General features: G+C 45.3%; 1 protein-coding gene and 1 long non-coding RNA gene across 2 annotated transcripts in view; both read right to left on the reverse strand.

Moving 5' to 3' along the window:
- LOC135236396 (uncharacterized) overlaps positions 1–10,257 on the reverse strand; it is a 23,605-nt gene extending 13,348 nt beyond the window's left edge. The window contains exon 1 of the long non-coding RNA XR_010324575.1: positions 8,955–10,257. This is a non-coding gene — a long non-coding RNA (uncharacterized LOC135236396). The remainder of the gene's footprint in view (positions 1–8,954) is intronic.
- The window catches only part of robo1 (roundabout, axon guidance receptor, homolog 1 (Drosophila)), a 434,162-nt gene that overhangs the window by 194,852 nt on the left and 223,632 nt on the right, over positions 1–15,678 (reverse strand). The gene's annotated exons all lie outside the window — the stretch shown is intronic.

A 15,678-nucleotide genomic window follows, 5' to 3' on the forward strand; every position in this document is an offset into this window, starting at 1 on the left:
AGGTCGCAGGTTCGATTCCTCTGGTAGGACACTGCCCTTGTACCCTTCAGCGAGGTGCTTAACCTGCACTGCTTCAGTATATATCCAGCTGTATGAATAGGTTAAATGTAAATGCTATGTAACGTTGTGCAAGTCGCTCTGGAGAAAATGCCTGCTAAAGGCCTGTAATTTAATGTAATCTAATGTAAGCCTGAACAGGCCTGTAACACGACCGAGCAGAACTGTGCTAGCCCACAGGCACACAAAAAATAAGATCTCCTCTTTTTAAACTATCTCATCAGGCAAAATAAAGGCCAGGCCCTCATGAGCTAACTGCTTAAAAAGCACACACAGTTCTGCACACTGCATTTGTATATTAGCTCAACAAAAATCTACTTAGCAGCAGCAAACTTAGAACATGGACCACCATAACACCAAATCAGTTACTCATACTTTTATTTTTACACACAATATCAGAAGAAAATAAGATTTTGGATGCCTGTTCCAGGTCTTTAAATTCACAAACTGCAAGGCACGGAGAATTTGCCCCATAGACAGCGGTAAAAATTCCAGTTGATTTAACAGGGTGGGGACGCACATTACGGGCTTGGTCCCTCTCGTCTCCCACAAAAATGCCACAGCAGAAGTGCCATAATGGTTAGAAACCTCTCATCACATCTCTTTACAAGCACAGCTTTTACAGTGCCAGTCAGAGCTGGTAGGCATTCTCAGGAAATACTCTTATGGATATGAGTCGTAGACAGCAACAGGACACACACACACACACCCCCACACCCACCCACGCACACACACAGACACAGACACACACACGCACACACACACACACCTACACACACACACACCCACCCACGCACACACATGCACACACACACACACACAGTGTCATATTGTTTCACCACTTGCATTCACGTGACATCCCATCTAACTGCAGACACCATCAGCAGCAGGAAGATAAAGTGGCCCTTTGTTTTCAGAAGCAAATCCAATTAGGTCCCTAATCCAGCCTATCGCTGACAATGCCCTGAGCGCCAGCGCACCTCCGTCACCGCCTTTCACTTTCTAACGATCTTTTTTTTTTTTTTCTTACAGCAATCATAATTATTTCTGTCATAACGGACACTGTGACTTTTGGGCAGACACTTATCACCCAAACTCAGAGCTGTTCCAACAGGCTCCGCTTGTCTAGACCCTCTTGGGACCAAAAAAAATAAATAAAAAACCAAACTGCACAGCTACTCGACAAACGCGCTCTTTGTTCAAACGTTTTCCTCTGGAAGTGTGAGGGTTCGCCCGAAACACTAAGCAAACAGGCACTTGATTCCTCTTAACGACATAAATATTCATGAGCCAAAAAAAACTTGGACTACGGTTTACTTACAATGCCAGTTACCCCGAAAACCAACTGTGTCTTCTCAGCTCCAGAATAGACAGTTCCAACCATAACACACAATAAGAGAATAAAGCATTGATAAAAATAAGAAATCGAAAGCAAGCCAACTCTCATTAACCGAAATCTTGTTACCACTAAACTTCCGTTCCGGAGCAGTCAAGTTTCTGCTCTGAGAAACATTCCCAAGACAGTAGATGAGACCCAGGCTGTGCGTGAGTGTGTGTGTGTGTGTGTGTGTGTGAGCGTGGTTAAGTGTGTGTATCTGTGTGTGCATGTGCATGCATTTGCATGAGCGTGTGATGTGTACGTGTGTACATGTGTGTGTGCGTGTGTGTGTACGTGTGTGTGTGTGTGTGTACGTGTGTGTGCCTGTGTGTGTGCACACCCCACCCACCACATTTAACTGAAAAAAGCCCCCAGGTTTGAAGGCCAGATCGGGACTGGGGGGCCAATACCAGACCCCGAGGCAGAACCAGCCTCGATCCGACGCTTGAACTGTGACCCCTGACCTTTCGCCCCACAGGCGCTTGTTAAAGCGCTACGTCGTTTCCTCGCCCAACGATGCCTGCGAGGGGCGCTCCTTCCGCGCTTTATCTAACGACCCGCTTAACGCCGCAGGAACCTGCTCTGGGGCACGCAGGTTCGAGCTCTGCCCCGAGAACAGCCCAAACGAGCAGGAAATGATGAAACGCGTTCGCATCCGTCTCCAGAACCGCTAGCACAAGCCATGCCTCGCTGCAGGCCAATAAAGTAACCGGCTCCCTCACGTTCAGTCTAATATCTGATCCCCGATACCCATCTGCACTGCATATCAGCGCATCGGACGTTAAACTGAACATATCTGCTGCTGCCATGGCTCTAACAGGACCGCAGCTGCGTCTGCCGTAGCGGAGCGGAGCGAACAGGCTGGGAAGCAAAGCTATCATTATTCATAACTCATAATTACGGGGACCCGTTTCAGAGAGGGCAAGAGATTCAGTTCGTTCGCGAGCCCAGTTTACGGTTTTGCTGCTTGTTCGTGCAAAAAAAAAGAAAGAAAGAAAAAAGAAAAAACCCCGGCACTTACAGTATGCAAATAGAGGAGGAAGATTCACCTCCTCCTTCCACAGGATTCTCACACAAGGCACCCATTCATGGCCTGTTGCGTCGCAGGGCTCTGTTTGCTAGTCCAGCCCTGAACGCTTTTGGGCATGAAGACACCAGAGACAGGCATGAACCCTTACCACATGTTAACCACCAGGCTTAGCCTTTGGTATGCATTGTTTTGTTGTTTTTTTTCCCCAAGCTTTCACTTGCCCAGGGATTACTTTATAGTCTTCAGGTAATTATAATATAGCCTCACCATTACACACAGACTGTAGGCCATTAACCTGGTATCTTTCAAAACACACCTGGATCCATTTTCTCTGTGTTGCCTAATGCACATGCACATTTCAGTGCGGACTCCTCCTTTGTTAGAATACGCATGGACCTTTAGCAAATGCATGCCACTTTGTTGTTATTCTGTTCATTAAGAATATAATAATAGTAATAATAACAATATGAATATATAAAAATGCAAAAGATGAAACATCCACAAGGTTAATGAAGATAGATAATTTGCTTCGTCCATCAACAAGAGATGAAGCTCTCACTCTACAGCACCCATGTATAATTACCCTCTTCTGTCATCTCCTCATAGAGCCCGGCTTGTCTAAACGCACAGACCAATCGTGATCAAGCAGCCGAAACGTACTGCGCTGGTCGACAAAGCTATGAGAGTGTAGGAACATACTGGAATATATTATCCAGCCATTGGTACACTTCACAACATAAGAGAGTGTGGAATATACTGGAATATATCATCAAGCTATTGCTACACTTCACAACATAAGAGAGTGTGAAATATACTGGAATATATCATCAAGCCATTGCTACACTTCACAACATAAGAGTGTGTGAAATATACTGGAATATATCATCAAGTCAATCCTACACTTCACAACACACAGCAAATATCACTATATATTCCTATATATTCCACGTCCGTACGGCAGGGGATTCCAGCGTGTGGTGGGGCTCCGTGGCGACGCAGCGCTCAGCGTTTCGCCCGTCTCGCTCGCTCTGGGTTAGCGAAGGAACGCTGTATTGTGACCGGACCGACTGACCTGGAAACCCGCCCCAACCCGACACACCTGGGCTCACAAAAGACAGCGGTGGAAGGGAGGGCGAGAGGAGGAGGGAGACGGAAGAGAGCAAATGGACAAGTGCACAACAGAAAAAAAAAAAAAACAGTGGGCAGCTCCACCCCATTATACAACACATAGGGACCAGGAACAAAGAATATATAAATTAAAAAAATAATAATAAATAAAAAAACACAAACACTGTATGGTTGAATAATGAAACACACAGAGAAAAAGAATGTGCGCCTCACACAAGACGTCTTTGTCACAAGAGACAAAACGGATTAATCGATGAATGCTGCATTTAGCCAGAGAAAAACACTTCCAGGAATGGGGCATAACCCTACTGAGGGCAAAACGCACACACACACACACACACACACACACACACGCACATGCACACATGCACACACACACTCCCACACTCCCACACTCACACACACACAAAAGCACGTGCACACACACACACACACACACACACACACATACATGCACATGCACACATGCACACACACACAAAGGCACGCGCACACACACACACACACACACACACATACACACACAGACACACACACACAGACAGACAACCACGCCGGTTCTCACAGCACCCAGTAATCCCGTCCTCTCGGCCGCAGATTTGGGCTTTATCACATAACCCCTGCATGACTGCGTGGCCTATTAAAAAGGAGCTAATTTAACAGTCCAGTTCCCTGCCCCTCTTCAGCTCCGACGGGGGAAGCAGACGGGAGAGATTCAGAAAGACTTTCGCTCAAAGTTTCTCAGAGCGAAACGGTCTGAAAACACAGCGGAAAATAAGTTCCATAAACCCTACCCTCAGCCCACATAATGGGGATTCGCATTTGCATACCAAAATTTAAGTTAGTAGGCAAAACTCATCTTTAAAAAAAAAAAAAAAAGAAATTTTGCTTTTTAGTGGTCTATAATAAGACAATTGAAGTTTTATGCAAATATGTCGTCTTACAAAAATCACAGCAGACTTGTGACATCTTCCAGATTTCAACACGTTGTGAAACAAAGGTGTGTATGTAGCCAATGTTTGTGAGCGATTTATTCTGCGAAGTACAGCAAAGCAAAGACCATCTCTCCTGCAGTGAACCCCCCCCCCCCCCACATCCCCAACCCAACACAAGAGCGAGAAACACGGCGAGGGGCATTTATCTATCAGCCAACAGATTCTCACAGTAATATCTGTCCGACGGCACAAAGAGCGCCCACAGACAGGAGCTCGGGGGACAATGGGAGTCAACGGACACCGGCATGACCGGAATGTCTTCAGAATGGATCAGCGTCCCCCCCGTCTGAATGACTGGGGCGATCCCGTTACCTCATTAACAATCGGCTCAGTCAGCAGGGGGGACCGGGGGGGTCCCCCCCCGCCCGCCCGCCTCCCACCTGGCTGCCACAGCTCGCTGACCAGCCAAGCAGGCCGAAGCATTAAACAAGGTCACCTGGTGCGGAAAATGATCAATGCGGGGCCAAGCAAACGGGAGGAGAAAGAAAAGGAGATTTTCTAAACTTGACCAAGTCATCTGCACTGTGATCTCACTGCAGATTAGACATCAGTTTGCTGAAGGAAACCTTGAACCCAGCCGGTATAGCAGTGAACTTAAGAAAGCTTAACCACTTCATCTGCTTTAACTCACCCCCCTGCCCCAAACCCTCCCCGCCCCGAACCCTCCCCGCATTCACTTCTCTCTCTCTCTGACTGATTTATCTGTCCTCTCCCACTCAGACACCAAGCCCGGGAGGCCCTTGCAGCACCCCCTCCACCCCCCCCACCCCTCCCAAATCCCAGCAGTCCGGGGCAGACTCGGGACATCCAGCTGTCGGCCCAGCACCCCGAAACCTGAACTCTGAAGCCCCTCGTACAAGTGTCCCGGCCAGGTGTCTTCCATCGCCCCCCCCCCCCAATAATCGCTATCTGGGTGTCACCGGCGCACTGCTCTGCACCCACCCACCCGCTCGCCCGCCGTCTGCTCGGTAACGACGGTGTTTTCCGCCGGGCCGACCCGTCGCCCCCCCCTCCCCTTGGGGGCTCCTCCGCCGGGTCAATGAGACCACAGAGCCCCCCAGGGCCTTTTCAGCACCCCCCCATATCGCTTTCACTCGTCCCTGTTTTATGGCCGCGATTTACGGGCTTGTTTTCCATCGCCCGTCGGTAACCGAATAGCGACCGGGGCTACGCACAACCCCCCAAAACCGACTCCCCCAGCCCCAAAACCCACCCCCAAGCCTCAAAACCCACCCCCCAAGCCCCAAAACTACAGTTCCCTCTTTCAGTTTTACTGCATACAACCAGTGTTTTAGGGCACCATTTTACATAAGTATACAAATACGTGAGAAACGCTATCACAAGGAATGTTAACTGTTAGTGTTTATGGTCTGTCTTATACTATGCATAAAGGATGTGAAGTTTGAGAGGGACTAGCCCCCTTTCGAGAAAAGTCTGTTGTCCGTGATTTTTTTTCCCGCTGCCCCGCATTTCTGTATTACTGAAATCTGTTGTTTTACAAGCCCTTCGGTGAAACCCAATCAGGAAAAGGCGCCTGCAGGTTATGGAGAGACCGTGCTGGATGCCACACAGACGGGATTTAAACAGCTTTACGGCGACTGTGTAAGCACCGGCTCAGACAGCTGCCTGCACCGAAGCAGGAAGAGGCGCTCCTCGGTCTGTGAGTCACGATCCTGACAAAAGGACAGCCGAGAACTTTAAACAGCTTTTGCGCAAATTTCAAAACACCACCCTGGGGAAAAGTAGAGGGTTATAAGCAGGCAAATATATTATCAATCACATGACGCACCGGACAGCAATCTGTGGACTAGCAGCGCCAGCTCTGCAAAAGGTAGGCGGAGCCTCGCAGCTGTCACAGACCCCATTACCCACAGGCCTCCAGTTGTCCTGTAATCTAGCCTCGAGATAAGGACCTGACTATGCAACAAACACCGACCTCCCCACCGCGCCCCACCAAACCGCGAACGCCAGCTAATGACCATTAATCCTCCTATCTTTCCGGCGCGATCTCTCCGCTTCCTTCCATTCGTTACTCGCCATGACACCTCCTCCTCCCGGGGACCCACATCTCAGCTCTGGGAGCTGCTCTCAGACTCCAAATCCCTCGCTCCCTTATCCCAGCCCCACCGTGAGCCGTCCGTGAACTCCCCCGAAAACACTAATCCGGTATCAACTGTGTACACGCTGAAGCTCTTTAAGGTGTACACGCAAAGCCCCTTAGGGTGTGGGTAAAACCAGACAACAGTATTAATCTGAAAATCCCCCATTAGATACTTTCGCTAATTATCAGGAAGGGGGGGGGTTGTGGGCCCACCTGGATCCCAAAGCAGCGACTGGTACGATCCCATTTTGTCATCCGCACCCCCTCCTCCCCCCCTGTACAACCTCCCTCCCTGTCAGGGGCAGCTCTCGAACCCCCTCCCCAGGGTTTCACTGGCGTGAACGCTACCCACCTGTTTTTCGGAGATAGGACAGCGCTCCGCGGTGCCTGTCCTTTATCAGGACCCGTCTCGGGACAGCCGGGGAAGGACCGGTGCCGAGACACACGGTCCTCCCGGCCCTCCCGGCCCCCGCCCCCCCCGCACTGTCCATTTGAGCGATGAGGCCTTCCATCCCACCATTCCCCAAAGATCCACTCCAGCAATATTACACAGCTCTTTTTTACCCCTTACTTAAGCTTTTTTTTTGTTATTTCCCCCCCTGGTCCTGACCTCATCTCTCTCTTTTTTTTTTCCTTTCTCGTTTTTCCTATTCTTTTCTTTTTTTAAATTTTAGGTATTAGTCAATGACAACTTGGAGAGGTTATGCATGCACACAATTTATGCCTCTTGGCTAACGGTGAGGCAATGCCATTTCCGTGTAGGCAAGTGGAAATAAAACGCAGCGCGCGATCAAAGCTCTTTAATTTAAGAGTCAACCGGCCTCCTTGATGAATCGTAATAACAGGACGCGAGGAAAACGTGAGTAGATTCAAACCAAGTGGACACGTAGCCTACCCCACACAAAACGACACTACCACCCCTTTTATGAAATGTCTACAGCTGTGCGCAATGTCAGATTTTTTTCTCTATCATCTATCATTACTATTTTAAAAGATAAAGTTTGAAACTATATTTTCATCACTCAGTTTTACTCCCACAGTGAGCAATTAGCAAGATCCTCTCCGCTATCCCAATTCCACCATCTCTAACATCAGCCCGAACAGAAGCACGTGCAACTCTAAAAGTTTGTTCCAAAGGCCTTGCAAAAGATTTGAGGGGCAATTCAAATGAACTGTGCAAACATAAGAGCGAACATGAATTATAATAGAATAACTTAATACAGCAATGTTATGCTACCACCTCATTTATGTATTTATTAAGAACGTATATACGCTCATTTTGATTTTGGTGAACAGAAGTACAACTAAATACGGACACATACACCTATAACGGCTAAAACCTGCTTTCGATGCGTAAGGAAACTTTTTTTGAAATGACAGCTGCGGACACACTCGGAGTTCAACAACTAGAAAAAAGTATTTAGTTCTTTGCAGCAACTTTCAGTTTCCGCAAAAGAAAGCCTTGCATCATATGCATTCTTACTGACGTTGGTCCTTCAACGATTACATCTTATCTTGAAAAGTTTAGTCTACTCAAAATAGCTAACGTAACAAGGTGAAAAAAATAAAAAAAATTTAAACAAACAACCATATGTAAAGAATGCACCAGCGCATGGTTTGCACGTACATCTCCGTGGTAAGCAAGGAAACAGCTGCTATCGCCTTCAGATACACAAACAGCGCACACATCACTACAGGGAAAACAAAGACGTTGCGAATTAATCCATATTTGTAGTTAAAGTGGTGAAATTAGGTCCATTTCAAACCAAGGCTGGTTCTTCTCGAAATCACTTGATACCACTGGAAAGACCAGCTCCGTATTACCCGGCTCAATTACTCACTGCACTAGAATAATGCATCAGCTAAAATTGAATTAAACCCATAAGATTAATTTCGCCGCAGCGTTCTTTTTTATCCGGAGCAGAGTCAATCGAGGACAACTTTTAGTCTTTTATTTATCAACGATTGCCTGCTAATTAAAATGAAGCACTTGCCCAGATTCAATCTCAGTTACACGATATTTTCATGTTAACATTAGCTGCGTGCAGGCTACTTGACAAATGTATGTGTCCCATTAATTACAACGCTTAGCTGGAATTTGGTCGCTTGCTAGAACAGAGTAGCAAGATATAGAACGATTGTAAAATGTCATTTTTGAATACTACGCGGGTAGCAGCATATTTAACTGTAATTGCCGATTCAAAAGAACTATCAAAAGGAAGAGTACATAATATGTATTATAACAAAGGCTCTTGGAATGCTTACCTGAGCAAACGTGAAGAAATCCAACAAAAAGCAAGAATCCCATGGAATTGGCAGTCATCATTCCAAGGTTTCTCGCGACTTGTATAATCCAAATTATTAGTGCAATAATATTGATGGTCTGTCCTTCATAATCCTGATGTCGAATTATAACACTGGTGTCGAACTTCAAATCCTGATTTGTGTCTTGCGCATTGACTGTTGGTATGTCCAGTTAAAATATTAAAGAATTCAATTTGATAAACTATTAGCTCTGCAAATTTCCTTAAATGTACTCGCAACGGCAATAGTCTCCTAGTCGTGGACGGAAAGAAACTTTTCGAATTGGAAACAGAGCCGCGATTGACAGTAAATTGTTTGTTTTGTATTCCGTTTGTGTTTGTTTCTTTAAAAAAATAAAATAAACAACCATGCAAGTGTAGCTCTTTTAAGAAGTTGTGTGTTCTTCGGATATAACAGCTTTTTTGAACTAATTCTTCTTTGCCATGCCGTCTCCGCGCGGCGAGCTCACATCGGACGGGCACGCATGCCTACGATCCCATACAAATCACATCGATTTAGAACGGGGGGGAAAGTCCTCCAAAGTCTCCGCGCGGCTGGTTCTGAAGCCTGTGAAAATGGGGATTTTTGAAATAAGACGCAGAAGAAGAAAAAAAATCCAGTAATAGCAACGCGTCAGAGCTCTGGCGCTCACATCATTTTTTGTATGACTTTCTGTCTCGCGCTGTGTGATCTCTTTTAACTTTTCGGGGTTTCTTTGCCCAGGTCAAGAATATAAACGCGGAGACGGCAAACTACAAGCATCGCTCCCCTGGATCACTCCCACTCTTTAATCCAGGGTAGGAGCGGGACAAAACTAAGGACAAAAAACGAAAACAAAAAACAAAACAGGTCTATTCAGTATTTATCCCACAATATCGAATTTAGATTTTGAATCCCCTAAATGTGCTCAACTGGACCCCTTCACCTCGGGTAGGGGGGATTGGAAACAACGGATCCCCATACAGTGAAGCTGAATGGCTTGTTGAATGGTATGCGCCGCTCCCCCCTCTCAGTAGTCAGACAATGGGTTTTTCCAGAGCCGATTTAACCTCTTAAAAACTGCGTTCTTCGACTCACCTCCCCGTTCACACTTCCCACGGGCAATCTATGTGTGTTTTTTTTGACGCACAACGGGTTGTGAACCGAAATATTTTGCGTTTTCGGGTAGTGATAAGAGTCCGTGTTGGAGGGCAGAATCTTGCTACAACTACACGAAATGATCAGAAATGTAAAACTCCTCCAAAAATACCTTCAGCAGAATATGCAGCAGCTAATAAAAACTACATTTCCAATAAAAAAAATTTTTTTTAAATTCCAGCTACACCAGATTTTATTAAATTTGCTTGAGTACACCTATACGTTTACACGTTTGTTATAACAAATAGCCATATGTTATATTAAAAGTAATGTTACACTAAATTAGGCACACTTAACCTAAAATAACATATTTGTATCGTCTACCTTTCACTTTATTATTTTGCCACCAACGCGTCTCACTGTGGCAATGAATATTATTTTATGTCGCATATAACGTGCGTGTTAAAGGCCTGGTATAGCGAATAAAATTGCGCAGTCACCCTCTTTGGTAAATGGTAAATGGTAAATTTACCCTCTTTGGCAAGACAACCGTGTGCACTGAAACCATCCCAAAGGACAGGACAATTTGTAAAATATTTCTCTGTACAAATCAAGGAAGCAGCTTGGGCTACGTGCCAGCTTTCCGGTACAAATATAATTGTGAGACGCTGAAGTAGGCTAGCCGCACAGAGCGCTGTGCGCCCTTTAAATCCCACGCGCACTCTGCTTAGCCAAGATACAATCTTAATCAGTCAATTAAAATTCACTTTAGAGGCGATTAGCCGAGAACTGGGTTTTCCCCCTCCTCGTGATCAAAGATTTTAATCTACGTTACAAAGTAAAAGATCTGTTTAACCGGGGCAAGTATAAAGTTCCAATGCTGCTCTAGTGTTTCACACGAATGTGTCGATGGCAGCGTCCCGTACGCGCATTTTCACTGGGTATCTTCCACAAATGTCTATGGGTGTCCAGAGCGTAACGTCACCCATATTACCCAGGCTAATAGCGCACTGTTTGGAGCTACTCGTGGTATAGAATGTGAGACATACTGCGACAAAATTACTTCCAAAATCAAATATCAGGCATTTGGACAACTGTCCTCGACATTTCAGCACTTGTTCCAATGACCTCTCGGTCAGATGATCCATGTTAACACTTGGTAAAGAGCGGCTTTTAGTTTGTTTTGACATATATAGTATTTGGGCTCCATATATGGGGTACGTGCACGAAAAGCTAAACCACTTCACAGAGAAAGACTGCAGCAGGCACCGCGATTATACCGTCGCCTTGGTCATAAACTGCGGTAGGGCAATAGGCTACGTTTATGCTTAAGAGTACATTTTCAAAGGAAAACTCATATGTATAAATGTTTTATTATTTAAAAAAAAAAAAACTTAACAGTGATGAAAGCCTGTAAGACTAATCTACCTAATGTAACAAAAACATTGGAAAGCGAAACTACTTTTATTTATTTATTTATTTATTTATATATTTATTTGGCTTTAGTTCCTACGACAGGTGACTGAGTACATATGAATAAGCAAAAGGGACAATCCAATTTTACATTTTATACGTATCGTGAAAGCAGTAGGCATACGGATTGAACGGGCTCATTTTTGCCACGGTTTAAGACTTGCTGTGAGAACATAGGTTCATAACTAACGCAAGAGCGCCCTCTGGTGTTTAACGGCGATTCACAAATAGAACAAAGGGGGACCCCGAGTTTAAATGTTTGCTTGTGGCTCAGTTTGCACAGTTGAAATAAAAAAATATATTAGGTGTCCGGTTTAAAAAAATATATAATTAAAAGGAAAAAATAAACCTTTCATACTGAACAACATACTGTGCATTGTAGGAAATTGTGTTGCTAAACTCGTCATTTTTTTATTTGTTCTGTTCGCCGTGGTATCTTTTCTTCAAAAATCCCTCGTAATTTACGATCGTACATTTGCATGTGTTCTAGGTTTAAAATCTCTCGATTATTATTGTTATTTTTTTAAACTAAGGTGACCTTCTATTACGCGTCCAGGCCTATTTTTATACGGTCTACGGTCCATGCATTCAAACTGCCAGCTTCTCAGAGCGGTAATAATCACGTCTCTATCAATGGCTCCAGAGGGGCTGCTCTTGCTCTGGTCACGTGAGACTGCATAACGCTTTTATATGGCGTCTGGAAAAAAATATATAAAGCTTCATAAGAATGTTAAGCACGGTAATCCACGCCAGCTTTCTTACGGTTCAACGGGCCTGACCACGGCGACATATTGCAGGAAAAATGCAAATACTATTATTGTAGGCTAATAATTTCCACCAATTCAGTCTTTCAAAATAATAATAATAATAATAGCCAATAAATAGGGCATTAAAGTAGGCCTAAGTTTTTTTGGTCGTAGGCTAAGCAGGCTACCTCGGGCTACCTTTTTTCTTTTTCTTTTTTCTCTCTCTCTCTCTTTCTCTCTTCAGAAAGAAACAGGGCCCCTGGGGTTTCACTGCGGCATTTTCAGAGACCACACAGTGAATGAATCTCAGGATGCACTTCTCATATGTCCCACATTTTGAACAATTTCAACTCTTAATTTCCTCCAGTTGAAATCGTGGATTACATCTTAAATAGATTGCTCTCGGGCACTTCAAAAACACAGCAGTCAGATAGTCCTGTGTGACAGCATGTTACTGTAGTTGGATTGTTTTATCTCCATACATTACTAAGGTAAACTGCCTATATTTCTGTCAGGTATAATAGATATGAAGGTTCAATTTGCAATACAATTGCTTGTCCATTGATCAACGTGACTGTTTTTTTTCATGTCCGACATGTTTATTTTATTTTTATTATTTTTTTGTTTCCAGGGTTTAAACACAAATTGAGTGTTGTTTTGTTATTGTGCAGGATGTCAGTGGGGAAAATCCAAAACCCATTCTTTTACTTTTATAGATTCATTTGTAATGCTCTGGTTTGTTTTCTGCTAAATCACTTTGCTAAAGAAAACAATGCCGAGAGTCATACTTTTTACGATCTGCTATGCGCTGTTCTTGAGTAAAGAAACTTCCACCAGTTATGAAACATCCAGACTGAAACTATGGACTAGCAGACGGGCCAATTTAATCATGTACTGGATGCCTGAGGATCGGTCTGGTCTGCCCACATCCATGCCCCTCATCACCCTCCACCCCCCCCCACCCCACATCCATGCCCCTCATCACCCCCCCCACCCCCAATATTCGAGTGTTTTCCCTTCTCCGAGTCCCCTCATATGTGCTCATACCCTTTATTTTACCCATATGCCTTTGAATCCTTGTAGCTATCTCTCTTTTCTTTCACCCCTCCTATTCTGTCTACCTTTCTGTATTCCCTTTCTCAGCCCTCCCCTCCCTCTTTCTCTGTAACGCTCTCCATTTCTCTCTCTCACTCTCTGTCTGTCTGTCTCTCTCTGTCTCTCTCTCTCTCGCTTCCTTTCTCTCTATCAATCTCCATCTCTCTCTTGCTCTCTCTCCTCTCTCTCCCCCCCTCTCTCTCTCTGTCACTCACGCACACACACACACATTCTCTGTCCCCTGGAGCGAGGGCCTATTAACGACCCTGTTCTGTGTTATCATACACACGTTCGTGTGGCTGAACGGTTCCGGTCATGGTGATGTCACTCAGGTCAGACTAAAGAGATCCGTCAGGCTGCGGCTCCTCCCATCTCCTGAACTCTTCCCCACTTCTGTGTCCCCTAATGGACTCCCACCCTAGACTTGCTCATCAATCCTGATAATGGTGCCATTGTGCTTGTCTGATTCCCCCTCCACCCACCCCCCCCGAAGAAAAGACCAGATAATATCATTCACAGACCCGTTTTCGTTCCGCAAGGTCCAATTCTATTTCCGAAATGAGGTGTGTGAAACCACGGCCCCTCGTTTCCTGACGGATGGGGGGCAACCTGTAGCACCGCTGCTCGCCCCCTGCTACTGTACGGGGCAGACATCGGTCACACTTCGCCAAATTTACTCAAACGCCTTCGGCCGTGAGGTCATCTGAGCCGAGCGTCAAGTCAATGACCCCCTGACCAGCAGCTGAGAGAGAGGGTAGCCTGAAAACATCGCTCTTTTTTGGGAAAGGGCTCCACCTCGTCAGATCGAGGAAACTGGGAGGTGAGGGAGCAGACGCTGAGAGATGAGACCCCCCAGCACTGCCGGATGGGGGGGGCGGGGGGGCGTCAAACTTGGCTTAGAAAAGCCTTCTTTGGTTTGGTATGAAAAAAACCTACATAGTGTAGAATAATGTGCCGGCAGTGTAGTATAATGAGTAAGGAACTGGGCTTCTAACCAAAAGGTTGCAGGTTTGATTCCAGGATAGGGCACTGCCATTGTACCCTTGAGCAAGGTACTTAACATGCATCGCTTCAGTATGTATCCAGCTGTATAAATGGATGTAAATTCTATGTCATACCTGCTCTAATTTCTCAGCAACACTAACAAGTCGTGATTTTACCTGCACACTTTCTACCGAAACACACTCTCCTGCATCAGCACCTGAGCCATACTGTGTCACACTGAGCCCACATTACTTTTGCTAAGCTTTCACTTTTACAGCACACAGTGTTTGAGGCGGAAGACTCCACTCACAATCCTGAAAAACCAGACTGGGGATTCGCATCGAGAAGGCACGCACTTAAAACCTCACCAAACCAAGTCAGAATCTCACAGACCTACTCATTACACAAAGGCACAACTTAACTTATAAACTCAGAGAGCTGTGTGACCGACCACAAGCCTTCCAGTTCATTTCCTCATGCCTCAAACACTCCTCCCTCTGTGCATTTTTCCCTTCACCTCATAGCCCAAAGCAACAAGAAAAAACAGCGCAAAAATGAAACCGTAATGACATACGCTTTATAAAGAGCACACAGCACTCCATAAAGGCTGCACACACACACTTCATGCGAAGCTCGCGACGAAAATGAAGTCTTCTTCTCGCAAAGTGGAGAGAAAAGGCAATAAAGAATGATATCCTCTGCAAAAATCCATCGATGGATTTTTCCTAGATGTACGTACCAACGCCAAGTGTCTGAGTGCTTTATTTGTAAAAAAAAAAAAAAAAGACTACAGTACAGTATGTGGACTGTGTTTTGTCTCACACTCACACCCAATCTTTTTTATATTGCTGTTTGTCTTATTTCAACACATTTTAAAAAAGAAGAAAAAAACTCAATTTCCCAGCAGGCCAGACGAATGTGTCTGCGGTTTGTGGAGATGTGACAGTTGTGCTACACTGGAAGACCAGACCACATCGAGTTGAACTCGGGGAAAAAATCAATACCAACACGTTTGTGACCTCGGCCTTGCCTCCTGACCTTTACATTGACCTCACTTGACCTTTACATTGACCTCGCTTGACCTTTACATTGACCCTCACTTAAGCATGGTGATCTTGGAGACGTCTTGGAATCCTGGGAAGCCACTTGAGTTTAAAAGGCGACGCTTCATCATGTCTTACATCAAGGGCCACGTTATCATTCACACATTTCAGTGAGCTGTGTTATGTATTAGTCTGGACTACAAATTAATTCACGGAAATCGGTCCTGCAAATACGGGCAAGGTTAGTGAACGGATTCGACGATGCAG

This window comes from Anguilla rostrata, chromosome 12 (genome assembly GCF_018555375.3).
Source record: "Anguilla rostrata isolate EN2019 chromosome 12, ASM1855537v3, whole genome shotgun sequence".
Lineage (NCBI taxonomy): Eukaryota > Metazoa > Chordata > Actinopteri > Anguilliformes > Anguillidae > Anguilla > Anguilla rostrata.